Source organism: Pinus tabuliformis, chromosome 3_1 (genome assembly GCF_031772625.1).
Source record: "Pinus tabuliformis cultivar Carrire ecotype Pingquan chromosome 3_1, CPIR1, whole genome shotgun sequence".
NCBI lineage: Eukaryota > Viridiplantae > Streptophyta > Pinopsida > Pinales > Pinaceae > Pinus > Pinus tabuliformis.
In genome coordinates this window covers 844,447,071-844,464,263 of record NC_142301.1, presented here as the reverse complement: position 1 = coordinate 844,464,263, position 17,193 = coordinate 844,447,071, and positions in this window count along the sequence as shown.

The window sequence follows — 17,193 nt, the reverse complement described above, 5'->3', positions numbered from 1 at the left end:
AAGACCGCATCACGAGGCTTCGTAGAGACCCGGAGTGTCCAAACAGAAACTGGCTAAGCAAACATGAAACCGAATATGGGATACTGGCTCTGCTTACAGTTCCCTAATAGGAAATACTGGCAGACCTGGATCTCAAGGAATGTGATACAGGTCTAAAGCTAGGCACTCTGGGAAACGAGATACAGGCATAGTGGACACCTACACAACGACGTACAGATACACCTGCTCCCCTCTTGGAGGTTCGAAGCCCCACCTCTAAGGAAATCCCTACTTGTGTGCACTGGCTAGCTAAGACTCCACCAACCTAAAATTAAAAGACTCACTCGACCTAAAAAATTAAAAGACTACTCGAACTCAAAAATGAAAAGACTCACTCAACCTAAAAAATGAAAGGACTCAATCGACCTCAAAAATCAAACCATAAAAATTACTCTCACTCTGGGGAGATGCCCAGGTCCCTTATCCCTCTCCAAGGGGTGGGGGTATCTTTTTTCTCTCTCTCTCTCTTTTTCTCATTACCCTATGGGGGGACAAAAGGGGATATTAAGAAGCTAATTCATTAGAGTAGTCCAGTATGGAAGGAAGGGAATAAAATCAAGAAGAACTTATAGCTAGTGGTGATTATCCTGTATTCCATCAAGAAAAGGGAGTTCAAAATGCATCTTGTTCTTATGTGAATGAATTCGATTGGTAAGGTAGTCTGGTAGGGAAGCTCTAAGCAAGCTTGAATGATGGTAGTCTAGTAGGCCAGCAAGAATTGCAAACAAACAACTTCCTCAGCAATCAAGGGAAGAAGAACAAGGGAAGCTTGTCTTCATTAAAGCAAAGTAGAATCCCTTAAAAAGATTCTTAATGCAATCAATAAGAAATAGAGTAATTATTCGATACCGAAGAAAAGCTCTATCCCAGACAAGGTAGATCAGATTAGAGTACTCCTATAGGCAAATATGCACTTCAATCCAGAAGCAAGAAAGGGATCCAAGCTATTAGACTAGAAGCAAGCTTCTTAATTCAAGTTATCCCCAGTGGATGAGGTTTAGTAGCTTAGATAGAGATAGAGCTACGGAAGCAAGAAGCTTGTCATAAGAGGGTATCCTTACTCAACAAAAATGACATTAACATATAGAAATAAGAGATTGAGTGAAAGTAGCCCACTCACTCAAGCAAGCCAAGCAAGGGATACTCTTATATCAAATTCGATTTATTTATGAAGTCTAGGATGAGGTCAGGATAGCCAGTGGCTAGGTTGATGAGCTTTCCCATAGGGGCCCACTTGAACAATGGAACCTACTTAGCCTTGGCAAGTCAGCTTCCATCTTCCCTAACCGCCCACCTTAAATTTAAGATTGACAGTCCACTTTGTGGATTGGGATCCACACGCTTGCCTCTTTGACCCACTGGCCTCAGGTACTACGAGCTGGTGGAAGTCGTCGAGCGAGGCAAGCTAGGTCTAGGTTCTCAACTTCTTAGTCAGAATGAGCTAGTCTGATTTAGGTTGGGACCACTCATACTGTAGGCATTGAGCTTGGTTGAGTATCCATAGAGTGGAATGATTTTGCCTCAAGCACAAATTCAGCTTCACATGAGTGGGAGTAGAACTCAACCACAAATTCAGCTTCACATGAGGGGAGTAGAACTCAACCGGCTTCACAGAGTGCAAGATTCATCCTCAACCACAAAATGGTGTCAGGGCCTCAAGCTTTTGGATTTTCTAGGGGCAAGCCATCACTCCAAAGATATATACGATCTTACGATCCTTTGGGATCCAACCTTGCAGTGGTCTAACCACCATTGGTATTTCCAGGGTGGGTTGGGTCTCGTTGAGGCCCAGGGCCAATTCACAACCGTGTGAGGTAACATCAGGATGAGGTGAGGAATTTAGCATCCTATAGGAGATGGCTAGTCAAACAGGATTCTGAGTATGGCATTCCGGCTAAGACCACATCACGAGGCTTCGTAGAGACCCTGAGCGTCCAAACAGAAATTGGCTAAGCAAATAGGAAACTGAATATGGGATACTGGCTCTGCTTACAGTTCCTTAACAGGAAATATTGGCAGACCTGGATCTCAAGGAATGTGATACAGGTCTAAAGCCAGGCACTCTGGGAAATGAGATACAGGCATAGTGGACACCTACCCAACGACGTACAGATACACCCACTCCCCTCTTGGAGGTTCGAAGCCCCACCTCTAGGGAAATCCCTACTTGTGTGCACCAGCTAGCTAAGACTCCACCAACCTAAAATTAAAAGACTCACTCAACCTAAAAAGTTAAAAGACTCACTCAGCCTCAAAAATGAAAAGACTCACTCGACCTAAAAAATGAAAGGACTCAATCGACCTCAAAAATCAAGCCATAAAAATAACTCTCACTCTAGGGAGATGCCCAGGTCCCTTCTCCCTCTTCGAGGGGTGGGGGCTATCTTTCCTCTCTCTCTCTTTTTTTTTTCTCGTTACCCTAAAGGGGGACAATATGCCAAAGCCTGCGAGCGCGTCAACATGACCGCGACTGCAGGAAAGGATAAGAGTGATAAGGGATGTAGCCAAAGTCCAACATCTATTTCACTCACCTACCATGAATCTCCTACCAGAGCTTACTAAGGAAGGTAAAACATCTATGTAAGGTTCCACAGACTACCTTCTCCCCGAACCATTCATGCATGAGTAGAACAAGGTAGGGTGCCCCTCTAAGGGCAGAACCCAAAGAGTAAAAGGAGGTCCGTGGACTACCTATCTGTTAGCGTCATGTCGATTCTTCCTTTGTTTCATCCCTGCCTTGTTCAGCTAGCTTAGTCTAAGTCTAAGTCTCAGTAGCTAGATTCTGTTCCTACGGTTGGATAAGCTTCACCTTAATCTTTCTCTTTTTCTTTATCGGTAACAGCATCAACCTGCACTCTAGCTTGGTAGCGCTGATAACCGGTAGCCTAATAGCAGCACGAGCTCCGGTTTCAAGATAATAAGCCCAGTCACTTTCTTTTCTTTCTTATAAGGTTGAAACCTCACTTAGTAGGGTTAAGCATGCGTAAGTAGAACTAATTCTGTTGCACAGGTAACTCAGATGCAACCACTAAATAAGAACATGAGATATTCTCTCAAGGTGTAGGCTTAATTAATTCACTATGTAGTACAGGTCTTTTTGTAGTGGCCACCGGATGTACAGGAGCTTTTAAGAGATGGCACCAATACTTGCGAGAGGTGGGATGAAGAATCAGTTGTAAAAAGGCTCTAAAAGGTCTGAAGCACCAAATGAAAAGAAAGCATGATAAGTAGCTGTGGTTAAGAGAGATAGCTTAGCATTCAAAGGGTGGAGACAAGCTTCTGAAAAGGGCATCATCTACCTATGGAGGTCGGTATGTTTACTAGCGCATGAACTAGCACGAGGTGTAGGTCCAAGTAATTATAAACAGATATAGATCTATATAAGATATAATAACAGCTAGCTTGGAATGTGTTACCATCATGAAAGGTATATAATCGGGATGCCTACCGAACACCAGGGAGAGGGGTAAAGAGCTAATGTGGGATACAACTATAGTTATTAGGAGCCTTTCCTTCATGAAGAAAAAAACTTTCCGAATAGAAAGTGCTTGGTCTGGCCCCCCAAAATAGATACGCTCCCTGTTCCCCGCATGAGAAAGAACCAGTATGAAAAAGGGATGACGAGAGGTATTTAACTACTGTGGATACAATGACAATATCAAAAATTTCAGGTGGGTAAGTGAGATCGGAATCATCAACCAGACTTCAACTATATGGGTAGGTATGGAATCATCGACTGACAAGTATGACTAAGGTGATCACTAAATTGATTTGGCGCTAAGATCCGTATCAATATAATAGCGAGCCAAGTTCTTCTAAAAGAAGGAAAATAAATGTGACAGTGGAAAAATAGAGTGTAATTAAGACATCAACTGGTGTTGAAGAAACTAGGGTTGGCTTGGCAAGCCGTGAGCTTCGAGCCCACCCGGGTATCACCATTATTGGGAACGAGATGCCAACCAGCCCCTTCAAAGAATACCGAAGCAGATTTGAGTCTTGGGTTCCTGGGCGTGCTTGCTTATTCTAGGACTTCATGCAATTCTAACAAGGCCCCCAGGCTTAAGGAATTCTTCCCTTACTCCAGGGACGGGCTCTTAGGCTTAAGGCTAGCAGCTATAACTCCAAATAAACAGGACCAACACCAGAAAAAGTAGACCCCCTTCTCACTTTCCAATTTACCAAGTCAAAAGTTAAGGATTAGATGGGATTGAATGAGTAATACGAAGAGCCTAAAGCAGGCTTGAGTCGGGCCTGATCTGCTAAACAAGTCGACAGGGAGTAATGCTAACCCCTACAAATGGAGACTAACCAATAGCCAACCAAATAACAGTCCCAAATCCTAGTTAGACGTATCGAAGATCCTTTCTCTTCTCCTTAGCTCATGGTACCACAACCTAATGTCACCCTTGGTTCTCTAGCTAGTCTTATCATTCTCTGATCAAACGGTACCCAGAGCAATCAGGAAGATACTTGCAGCTAAAGCCTTCGCTGTGACTGTGGGTAGTTTAGTTTAGGTACCTTGGTTCTTCCACTTGAGTTGACTCCTGGCCGCAAACGTGCGTAGGCAAGTGAACTCCTTCACAATCTAATGCTCATGTTTACTTCAGGCCTTCTGAACTGCCTCTTCCATTTTTATCGCCTTAGGTAGTTCAGGACCAAATTCTGTACCTTCCTTATGTCAGGTAAGCTATTCCTCCTCACCGGGGATTGGGGTGTGTTGGAGTCGGTATTTTCATCCCTCCGTCAGAGATCAAATCCTCTTGTTGCATTTATTAGGTGTCCCGCCCAGTCATCTGCATTCCATTAGGCACATAGATCATTTGACGATAGTGGCATTCCTACAGTTTCCCTCATGTTATCTACCTGTTGGCTCATGTTTGTTCATTTAAAAACATATACAGTCTTCCTTTTATCTCGAAAATTGCAAAAGTTGTCTTTAGGGTTTCATCGTCAATTAGGTCTAGGGTTTCATTAGGGTTTCATAAAAAAATGTGTCAAAATGTCCAATAATTACCAGCAGGCCATGAGGAGGTTGCAACATCAATAAATTTCATCACCAAGTGTTCGAAAATGTGTTTTTCCTCAAAACTCTGTTTTGAGGAAAAAACAGAGTATTTAGCTTTCATTGTAAAAAATCATGAAAATTTTGCTTTCCTCATTGTAAATTCCTTCATCTGCACCCTGGTTTCTTTCCTTAGCCCAAAAGCTTCAACACCTACAAGACAAGCAAAGCTCAGGCCATTTAGTTCATTACAAAATTCAAATGAAGTGAAAAAGTGCAAAAAATAGAGTTTGAAGATAAAGTCATTTGCAAAACATTATGAAAGTGGGTTTTGGAAAAATAAATTTGAAAAGCTCATGAATAAATCATTTCTCCAAGTGTTTGAAGTTCATTTCTATTCCAAGATCAAGGAGAACGAAAGCAAAATGATTTGGGAGAGTGAGCATGAAGTTTGGGTAAAAAATTGTTGTAAGTTGCCGGCACGGCGCACTGGGCAGGAGGCGGGACACACTCACTGGGCACAGCGCATTGGGCCTCAGGATCCAGTGAAAAATAATACGGGCATGCCGCATACGGAGGGCGCGACGCATTGGGCTGGATGCGCGGCGCATACAGCTAGAGGGCCCAAAAATCGCCAGAATGACCTCCAATCGCCAAAAATCGCACGGATTTGCCAGGTAGAGCCTCCATCATTGTGTTTCATCCAAGTTTGTACTTATATTACGGTGGTTGATGAATGGTAATGGTTTAAAAAAAAACATCAAACCCTACCATTTGAAATTCCAAGAAACTTGCTACCTCGGGTTTGATTAACAATTTTGCAACCAAGTCTATCATCCCTCCATCACTTCCTTATCCCATTTTTCCCTTGATTTCATTGTTCCCTAAGTTCCCATACCCCCTAAAATCTCTAATCCCCTATTCCAAGTTCCCTTTCCCAAAGTCCTAAATGTAAAACCCCAAACCCTAATCCTATACAAAAACTCCCAAAACATCCCATATTTCCCTAACTAAATATATCCCAACAGTTCCTAAATTCCCATTATTTTTCGCTCCCCTTACAATCCCTGGTTTCACTGTTTTCCCTTGGTGGCAGAGGTCAAACAATCATCAAAGGCAGTCCAACACAGTTTGACACATCAGCACATATTTCTCCAAGGCAATTTGTCTACCAGCAGCTATGGCATCTGATCCTTCATATGATTATGAAGAGGAGACCCAAAGTGACTCACCCACGAAGGGACATGCACCCAGGAGGCCTCATAGTGGTGGCAGACATATTAGAGAAGAACCAACCACTCTTGTCGAGTTACAGGCTTGCCCTCTTGCCATCTTTTGTTTCCAGCAGCAGTCATGTTATGAATTTTGTGAGAAGGTTGCTAATATTCAATTTCATCATGAGTTGGCCCACTTATTTGTGTTGCATTTACATGGTGATCAAGCCACTCTTGTTGGTGTCACTTTCACATTAACACCAGAAACCATTTCATTGGCAACCGGCATACCAAACATTGGAGAACCATGGAACAAGAGGCAGAAAATTGACCGGTAGCACTATGAACCATACATCAAACCCGGTTTTTTGAGACAGCTCAAGAGAGTGTTTCCTTTTCGGTTCCTTAAGGATGAATATGCTCCTTTAATGAAACTCATCATGAAGTATTTCACCTGTGAGGGTCGGTTCTCCCGCTTGTATGCTTATCACATCAGGCTGCTGATGCATTTTACTCGGGTACGCATGATGAACATTCCTTATTTCATATGCCGAAATATAGAGAAGATGACCACTCTTGTGTAGCACAAGACCCCTCAGCAGCAGTTCAACAATATTTATCATTTTGCTCTCATCAAAATTGTGGTCGTTCATCAGCTTGGTTTACAGGGCATCACTTAGGATGACTTCATCTCTCGTGAGTTTTTCAGAGCTTCACAGGGACCTTTGGAGGCTGGGCATGAGACAGGTGGACCTTCTTATCAGCATGAGGGTCACAAGACCGCTAGTGTGCCGGTGTTCATCTCCTATCAGAGGGGCACTAGACGGGTGTTTGCAGCAGCAAAGCGAGTGTTATCTCCACCCGGGGTGGAAGGGGCCTTGCTTCCTTCATCAACACAGCAGGTTCAGGACCGAGGCAAGAGGCCACTACAGGAGGAAGGACCATCAGGTGAGCGGGATACTGATTTCATCTTGATTGAGGGTGATGATACTGATATGGGCTTGCAAAGTGCAAATCTTAGAGAGATCATTAAGGAGCAACAGGCGGACATTGATGCCTTGTCTACCAACTTGGATAGAGCCCAATGGACTATACAGTACTTGGAGCAGAGGAATAAGCAACTTGAGGATCAGCAGGTGGTTATGGAGTTGCAAAACATTCGGCAAAACTGCCAAGCTGCTCGAAGGAGGAGGGTGGAGTTCACTTCCTTGGAGCAAGAGATCAATGCCGACAGGGACTCATGGCTCGAAAGAGTCAATATCCACTTGGAGAGGAAGCTGGAGAAGGCAATAAATGAGAAGAATATGCTTCGAAACTTGTCATATCATTACTTGTCCCAGAACTTGGTGTGCCAAGCGAGAATCAGGAATTTGAAAGCAAAGTTGAAGAGAGCATCAAGGAGGCAAAAAGAGGATGAAGGACTTCAGATATTGGCTGAGGCTTCCTTGGCCCATCACAGCACTTGATAGAGAAGACTCAGACCAAATTTCAAGAAATTTGGAGCAATTTTTGCATTTTTGCAAATTTTTGGCACAAAAAACAGGTTATTCTGCCTTATGCGCCGCGCCACGTGGCGCTCGCTTTTGCTAGAGGCCTCCAAATCTCAAAAGCTCAATATTTTTGGATTTTTCATGCAAAATTACACTTGTCTACTTACGGACAAGAAATTTGGGCAGGTTTTGAGCCCTCAAAAAGGTCAAAAACACTAAAAAATGACCTCACTGCCCCTATTTTGACACACAGGAAGCAGTGTTGGGAGAATGGACTTTTGGGGGGGGAAATGGAGGCCAAATTGAAAAATTCCACTTGGGTTGGAAAGTAGACAGGCAGACCTTTCCAACAACCATGCCTGGAGCTCATTTTGACATCGAGAAGGCCTCCAAAAGTGGGTCCAAATAGGCGCTATGCATAGAGAATCAGGCGCAGCGCATAGAGAAAAAAACTGCCAGTTTGACCAAGTTTTGCTCTGTTTTTCGCCCAGCTTCGCCTAGTTTGTCTTTTTCACTTTCCTAATGGAAAATTTATGATGTAATATGATGAAAATTGATGGATTATGATGTAAATATGTTGGATTTTCACTTTTAGAGGTAGATTCATCAGTTTAGAGGTTGTTTGAAACTGAATGAATCAGTTCCCTTGTTTCTAGTGGCATGCTGTTATGTTGCCTAGTTTCTAGTTCTTAGTTTAGAATTAGTTGGATCAGCTCCTAAACTTGTGAGCTCGACCCCTAGAGGCAAGGATGAGCTATGTTTGTCTATATTATGTTATTTTTCAGTCATTAGCATGGTTGGACTCTTGAGAAAGCCGTGAGCTTCATTGTACATTTATTTTTAGTATTTTGGCTAAGGAATTGAGACCAGGATTTGCAGCACTCTTTGGGATTCATGTGGAAATTTGTCTTGGTACAGTGCTTCTCCTTGTGATTGTGAATTTTTTTATGTGATTGCATTATCTATCTTATTTCTTTTGAACTAAACAAACAAGAGTGTAAGTAGAATTCATTGAAAGTGAAATGCTCTACTTGAAGTTTGCTTTAGTTGTTTGATGTTTTCAGCTGTTTGGGGAGGATTCATGATTGCTCTTGCCCTATTCAACACCTCACCTGTCTTTTCCTTCCATCTCACTAAAATTTAAGTGCCAAAATGATTGCCTACCTTGCCCCATCGAGATCTCTGCAGAACTGAGCCTCAATCCCCACACCCCAAAATGTGTCTTTCCCTTTGAGTCAACAAATCATCACTTTATCAAATCAAACTCTCTTACAAATATACCTAGCCTAAAATTAGAAGATATTTAAGCCATATCAAGCTCCATATATCATCATTTGCTGAGATTGACTCGGAGAGAGCCCTCTCCTAACCTGGTAGGGCTAGCTACTAGGCTGAGCGTGGTTTGATGTCAGCCCTGGATCCTACCTTTTCAGCCTAAGGTAAACCTAGGCTCTAACAGGGTGGGTGGGTAAATAGATGCCAGGTGAGTCGTTCCTCCTCAAGATCCCTGTGAAGAAATGCACTCTTCACGTCCATCTAAGGAACTTCCCAGCGTTGAGCTGCAACAATGGCTAGCACAAGCCGGATCGAGTCCATCTTTGCAACTGGTGCAAACGTCTCATTGTAGTCAATGATAGGTACCTCTGATAAGCCCTTTGCCACTAGTTGAGCTTTCTTCTTATTTACTAGATCATCAAACTTTGTCTGATATATCCACTTACATCGAACAAGCTTTCTTCCTGGATGGATAGAAACTAGATTCCAAGTGTGGTTCCTAATCAACAAACCGTACTCCTCCTGCATTACTGCGTCCCACTCAGGAATACCAGAAGCATCTTGAAAAGACTGCAGATTTGCAGTAGTAGAAATATAGTAGTGGATTGGTAGAAAAGGTTCTGTAGTAGAGAGAGCCCGTGGAGCACCCTGAAACTGAGAACGTGTCTGCCCGATGTCTGCTAGATCCCCAACTAGATCACCTGCTGCCTGTAGTGTCTGACACGCCCAAAGTGGTCTCACTGTTAGATGTGTAGCAGCATCAAATCATTGTGAACAAGCTCCAGAACTTTTGTAGCTCTCCATGCTTTGCCTTTGTCAAACTTATCCTCCGGATGCTTGCTAAGAATGCAGCCCTCGCAGACACCATCAAAAAATCTTACATCTGGCAACCCTGTAACCATGCTCTGCTTGCTGAGTTGTTGCAAATAGTGGTAGTTGAGATGGCCAAACTGCTCATGTCACAATCTGCTCACCTCATCTAAATGAGTGAGTAAAACAGCAGATGGAGTCTTGGGAACAAATTTTGAGAACAGGTACAATCTGGACTGATGATCAGCTTTACCAACAGCAACTGCAACACCATTTGTCATCTCACTAATGACCATAGAATCGGGTGTGAACTCAACCCGCCTGCCTGAACCAGAATGAGTGATTTGGTAAATAGAGAGGAGATTGGTTGATAATGAAGGCACACAAATAACATTTTGAAATGTCCCGTCATCCATATCAATAGATCCTCTCCCATAGGCCTCAAAAGGAGTATTATCTCCCATCCAGATAGTTGATGTAGTACAAGGCTCCAAAGATGCAAGGTCATCTCGAGATGAAGCCATGTGGTGTGAAGCACTCGAGTCAAGCACCCATGAGGAAGGTTGAGATGCAACAGCTACAAGTGCCAGAGCTGGATCCTTTCCTTTCGCTTTCTTCTCCTATGCCTTGGCAGACTCTTCAGCTGGTGAACTCTTTTTGACAAAATTGGGTGATGTTCTTCTTATAAAGAAGATGACTAAGATGATCAAGTTGCTTCTTCATGTACTTGTGTTCATCATGCCTGAGCTTGATGCAATAAACACACTTGACCTTCTTAGACTTTGGCTTTCCAGCTTTTGAATAAGAGGTATCATGAGAGGGAGAAGGGACCTGGGCATCTCCCCAAAGCAAGTTTGATTTATTTATGGAGTCTCAGATGAGGTTGGGACTGCCAGTGGCCGGGTTGATGAGCTTTCCCCTAGTGGCCCACCTGAAAAGTGGATCCATCCTTAGCTAGGCAAGTCAGCTTCCATCTTCCCTAACTGCCCATCTTAAATTTAAGATTGACAGTCCACTTTGTGGATTGGGATCCACATGTTGTCCCCTCTAACCCAGTGGCCTCTGGTATGGGCTGGTGGTAATCGTGGACCGAGGCAAGCCAGTTTTGGGTCCCTAACATCTTAGTCAGAACGAGCAAGTCTGATTTTAGGTTGGGACCACTCATACTATAGGAATTGAGTGCTCTATCCCCAACCATCATACTTAGATTCATTTTTCTCATACTCCAAACCGCTCATACTAACTTCATCTCTCTCTATACCCATCCTACCTTCTTTCTAGCTATACACATCTAGAACATAGCTAGCTCCTCCCTATGGAAACATCCACTAACATCACTATCTCTCTAAGGATATACCGAGCTTATTGAACCAATCAACCAAGCAGACACTCAACCAATCAAAGCATATATGCCTAGCTCATTCTAACAAGCTCCATCAATCTATCCATAAAGCAAGGAGGTAGGCTGAAATCAATCAATCAATCAATCAAGGAAGCAGACTGCATTCCAGCCATCATTCCAGCAGGCAGAGGAAACAACCATCTTACACAACACTCCAACCTGCCTTATGAGCCCATACTACCCAACGAACCTTCTACCCATCTCAACATCTAGACCTTCTAGCCTAGACATCAGAATCATACTCATACTGCTTAGACCACTTAAACTCTCTCTATCTCCATACATCTTACTCTGCTAACTCATCAAATACAGCAGGCAAACTCTGACAACTATCCATCCAGCAAGCAAGCATTCCATCCATCCCTACTATCCCTAGCACCCATACCAACCATCAAAATCAGACTGCTAAGACGATCTCACCCTATCCCCATCGAACTCTATCTCCATCTAGTAGATCTATCCCACTGAACCGCTTTTCTCTATATACAGCTAGACCAATTCTCTCTAAACCTAGATACCATCTAATAACATCACTACCATGAACCAAGCTTGGCAAGTGAGATGGCTTGGCAGGTTAGAGGGCTTGTAGGTAGGAGCGTAATGACATATATAATGAATGAATCGATCACATAATGACATATATAATCTATCTCATTCATGACTGGAATCACTGGAATCACTGGTTGAAATGAACCAATTAGTTCAAGATCTCGATTGCATAATGACATATATAATATATGCTTTGAATCTCCCTTATTCATCAGAGTGGAATGGACAAGATATTGATATTGATGGATTCCCCCACCTCTAGACTACCGGACTATTTGTAGGGTGGAGAAATGCGGGTCACTATTGGGAGGTTCAACCCTAAGCTTACTTCTCATAATTCATAGAGAATCTCATGGATTTTCTCTTCCGTTCAGTTGCTACAAGAGCATCTCTTTCTTGATAATGGCGAACAACACCCGAAACACACTTATGGTTGCTTGTCACAAAACAAACTGTAACAAAAAACCACTGTACCTTTTTCTGGTTGTGTCGATGCGCACGTACATCTCTCCCCAGGGAATGATCAATATGATTCTCGGGTTCTATTCGGGAGTGGAAAGCGTCCTAGTCGCCGAAACAAAGGATCTGCCATTTAGTATCCCGAATTTCCCTGCGCTTATGACCTATCTAATTGGGATAAAGAATCTGGTGTACACCTACAACGATATCAAAATTATGTTGCTAAAAGAGTTCCATCCACATATCATGGGCCAAGTGCAATTCATGAAAGTGAAAGGTTGGGGGAAGGTTTTCTCCATGTTCCCCGACCTTGATGTCTACAGCGACATGGATATTCACATATGGGGGATGTCTCTCGAGGAGTATGAAGCCTGCCGATATGCGACAACCAAAAAAGTCGGATTTCACTTAGCCAAAATGATCGTTAGCAAGGCATCGAAAAGGAAAGACAAAACTTTTCCCTCAGCAAGGGCTCATGAACCCCCAAGCTACACAGGATTCATCGAAGCCCCTAGGGCTAGGCAAAATACGGAGGCATCTAGTATGCTAAAAGAGCGCGATTATTTATTTAGGGGATGGCAAGTTATCTGAGCTGAACCCGAGCCGAATGAGCAGGATTCATCAATATGTCCAGGCATTAGGAGTGCCTTCTCCCTATTCCACGGAAGAGATTAGGCTGGAAAGGTTCGATGTGATAAAGTGGCTCGGATACAACCTCCAACTTATGTGAACCCTTCGGGACGAACAACTCCTCTTATTAGGCCAGGTTAAAGGAGAAAACCCTGGATTCATACGACTCCTCAAAAAGGCGCTAAAGGTTTGCTTCGTTCCTCCCTGCCTAAACAACTAGGAGGGGGTTGATAATTCAAGGGAGGTGACAATTTTTGACGGAATCGGTGACTCCACGTACTCAGACTAGGCAGAGGAGGAGAGCTCGTGCAGGACCAACTTGATCCGCCTCTTGGATGGACAGCTTGGGCTTTATAAATGGGGAGCAAGAGGAGAACACACGTTCCGAAATGAGATCAACACACCTGTCATCTTGGTGCCAACTCTAGCCAAAATACCTGCCACCCTACTATCAAAAGATTTCTACTCCCAACTACGTGTGGTGGATTGGAAATCCCCTCCTTTTTTCGATGTTATGCCCATGGGCAGAATGGCCACCACACTACTAGACGCTGCAGAAAGTTGCGAGCTGAGATATGGGCCTATTGACATTGACACTGAGTTCTCCACTTTCTGTCATATTTCAGATTGCATGAGAAGGGAGTCAAGTGGTTGATAATGAAAATGAAATGGTAATGATTTGGAAGGCTATCCTTCCCGCAATGGTAATGAATTGGAAGGGTAGCCTTCCTGCAGATGTAGAGGGCAACCTTGAACTGCGTTACCAAAGGGGATGATCTGCATTGGCTGCATGCGCTCTAGCGTTCTTCCTAGTTCGAATTTGGGCATCCTCCGCCTTCCTTTACCTTGGCTATGTGAGGAAATGACATAGCCACCCCAAGGTACATGTCTGTTCCTATCTCTATTCTAGATAGGGCTTCTCATCGAGCTATCAATTAGGAGGGAATGAGTCAGACCAAGGTGTATTCTCACTGAAGGGAGTTCTTTGATGATAGTGACTTGTGTGAAAGCAAGTAGTCGAAACTTCAACAAGGAGGGAAAGTACCATGCTACCATGCTGTATCTAGCAACCAAGCTGTATCTTGCTACTTACACAGAGGAGGCTTATCAACCTTCTTAGCCTTCTTATCCCTTCAGCGCTGCTCCCTTCGGAGCTTCTTATCCGACTTCAACTTCTTACCCTCTGTAGGGTGCTTGAACTTAGTAGGTTCTAATCTTGGGGATTCAGTAATAGGGAGCCTCACTGGTACCTAAGGAATCACAGACTCCGATTGAAGAGATTCACGGAGTTTAGCAAGTTGTTTATCTTTCTTGTCCAACTGCTCTTGAAGACTAGCAATACTCTGAGCAGATTCTTTCTTGTCTAACTACTCCTGAAGACTAGCAATCTGCTCCTGAAGAATTTGATTTTCAAATCTGAGAATAGTGCTTTCTTGACCACCGAAGTCTATTACCTCCTTAGGTTTTGTGTCTACCAATACATTGTTCTTATCATAGACTGGCTCCCTTTTGGTACCCATTTTGATTCCAAGGTTGACTTGGATCTCCTTTTTCATTATGTTGAATGTCTGCCAACCTATTCAGAAGTGAGAGGCAACGGTGACCTACTGAGTTCCAGACATATCTGCTAATTGTGACTCAAAGCATCCAACATTGACTATGTTTTTGGCAGGACCTTTATGCTTAATTATATCACCAGCATCTGGAGTTAATAAGCTATAACTATTAGGAGCTAAGAAGATACATTTCTCGACAAAGTACTCCATCTTGACCTTACCTAATTCAATGGAAGAGATTTCCTCTTCTTGAAGAGGACTTCCTAGAATCGCTGAGTCAGTATCAATGTAGTAACAATCAGGTCTTGAAATGTATTTATACATATGAATACAAGAACATGCCGTAATAGCTGCGGCCAATTGAACAACCAATATCTTAGGAGGATTCCAGTCTGAGTTGGATACATCTGTTGTATTGCTCACGTAACTGACAATATAGTAATGATCGCTAAGCTTGTCACTAAATATCAAATTGTCCCTCTTCATCAAATCATCATATCTTACCCTACTGCAGACCTCTGTGACAGTACTTTGTGGATTGATACCAAATCTATCGTACAACGAGTTCATTAGTATCTTGTAGACATACGCCATTGCATCATCACCAGCTTTCTTAGCTTCTTATCTTCTCCCAAAGAGGGATGACATACAACTGTCAAAAGGACTAGGCATCTTATCAAACAAGTATCCCCTTAGGGGGGTGAATCCTGTAACCCAAGTCCTGCGCAAATTTTAACTCTTCCCTATAATACACACCTACAAATTTCCTCGTAGGAAAAAGTAAAGTGTTATTATGGTCCCTAAAGTCTCTGAAACATAACACCAATTTCTTTCCCCGATACACAGCTAACTCGTAAAGCCTAAGGTTCCTCAGAAGTGGTTTGATGGTGTACTTATCACCACGAGAAGCATAATATTTCATTAACAGAATACCATCGAATCGTGAGAAGTTATGGAAGTAAATAGTGCAAATATTATGCTGATCAACAACCAGAGCTAAATGCTCTAGAAATTCTGACAACATTTGAGAACTCCTATCTTTCAGAGTTCTATATCGGACCTCAAGTAGCTTAACTGAGCAAAGCACAACCGAGCAACTGAGCCCAGGAGCCAAGCGAAGTAACCCATCCAAGTAGCCCAATCGAGTAGCAAAGCAAAGTATCCAAGCCTATAAGCTCAACCGAGCCGGGAGCCAAGCTGAGCAGTACCTAAGCCTAGACTATAAGCCAAGAAGCCCTGCCCAGCAGCTCAACCGAGTAGCCCCGCCCATCTAATGAATGCATCTCACCTAACATAAGGAGACGTGATGAAAAGGAAAAATGGATAACTGGAAGTTGTTGAACTAACTGTGTCCATCGTGTCTCATTGGGTGTAAACATGCACTCTCCATATTGTATCGTGGATATGGGGAACTGGGCAATTCAAGCACTGTGGGGGGCGTTGAACTGCATCAGGTGTAACTGGGCTTGGTGGAAACGGCTTGAGATTCACATCCTTAGTAGGTGGGATGACTTTTGTAGTTCGAAAGGGATAGGAGGGAGAAGATCTCAGGAAGGAGAGATATATAGACGGATAGGTATCAATCGAGAGGGCAGGCCACAAGGTCAATATAAGTTGAAGGTGGTCAGGTTGCAAGGTCAAAAGTAAGTAAAGTGGTATCAGGCATACAACAATTGAAGGAAGGTCCCCAGGTCTTGGTGGCTCGTAAGTAAGTTCGAAAGGTCGAATTCATCAAGATAAAGTGAAATCGTGATCAACGGAATGAGAGCAATAATAATCATAATATAGGTAGGCGAGCAAGCAAGCCAGGTCGGTGAGAAGCAAGCTAACAGCCAGCAAGCAAGCGATCACATAATGCCAGCCAGGTCATCTATCTTGTCATACCCGTAAGGAATAGGAAGGCCGAAAAAGCGAGAAGAGAAAGAAGAAGAAAGGCAGGTTGTTCTATTATATGACTTTGATTTATGAACACAAGGATGCGCAAGAAGGCTCAACCATAAGGAAGAGGACTTTACCTCCTAAGTTCTAGGTCTAGTAGCAGAGCCAGCAACATCACCACAGCTAGCTAGGCCAGTAGCCAGCGAGTCACTAGCCAGCCAAGCCAGACACCAGGCATACAAAGCCAATAAGCCAGCTATATAACTAAGCCATACAGACAAAGCTAGTAATACAATCATAAAGCCAAGCTATAGTATGCCTCCCAGCTATATTACTACGCCTCAAAGAATACGTTCCAACAACACCAACCAGTTCGAACACAACCATTAGTAGCATCAGAAGCAAGGATAGAGGCAATAGTCAAGGTGGAAGCATCTGTTGAAGAACCAGCACCAATGGCAGTTTTTGAGTTTGATCTAGCAAATGATCCAGTAGTAGATCCAGAAGCAGCAGAGCCAGTAGCAGAGATAGAGATAGTGTGAAAATCAGCTTAAGTGAAAAATTTCAGTAGCACCATATAGTCGCAAAGCCTGCAACATTTCTTCCTGTCCCAAAAGCAAAGGCACCGATAGTCGATGCGAACCCATTGACTAAGCAGTTTATCCAGCAGTAGACCCACCAGCAGGAGTATATGTGGATTCAGTGGACCTAGTTGGGGCACGAAAACCTTATCGCTGAGCTCTGCTATTAATAGAAAAAGGGCCTCATCACCGAAGGAAGAAATGAAATTCTTCTGGGTCGGTGGGTCAAGGTGGTAAAGAACTTCACAACACAGATGATTAATGGAGCAATTCCCTTCTAAAGAACTCTGTAACACAGATGATTAACG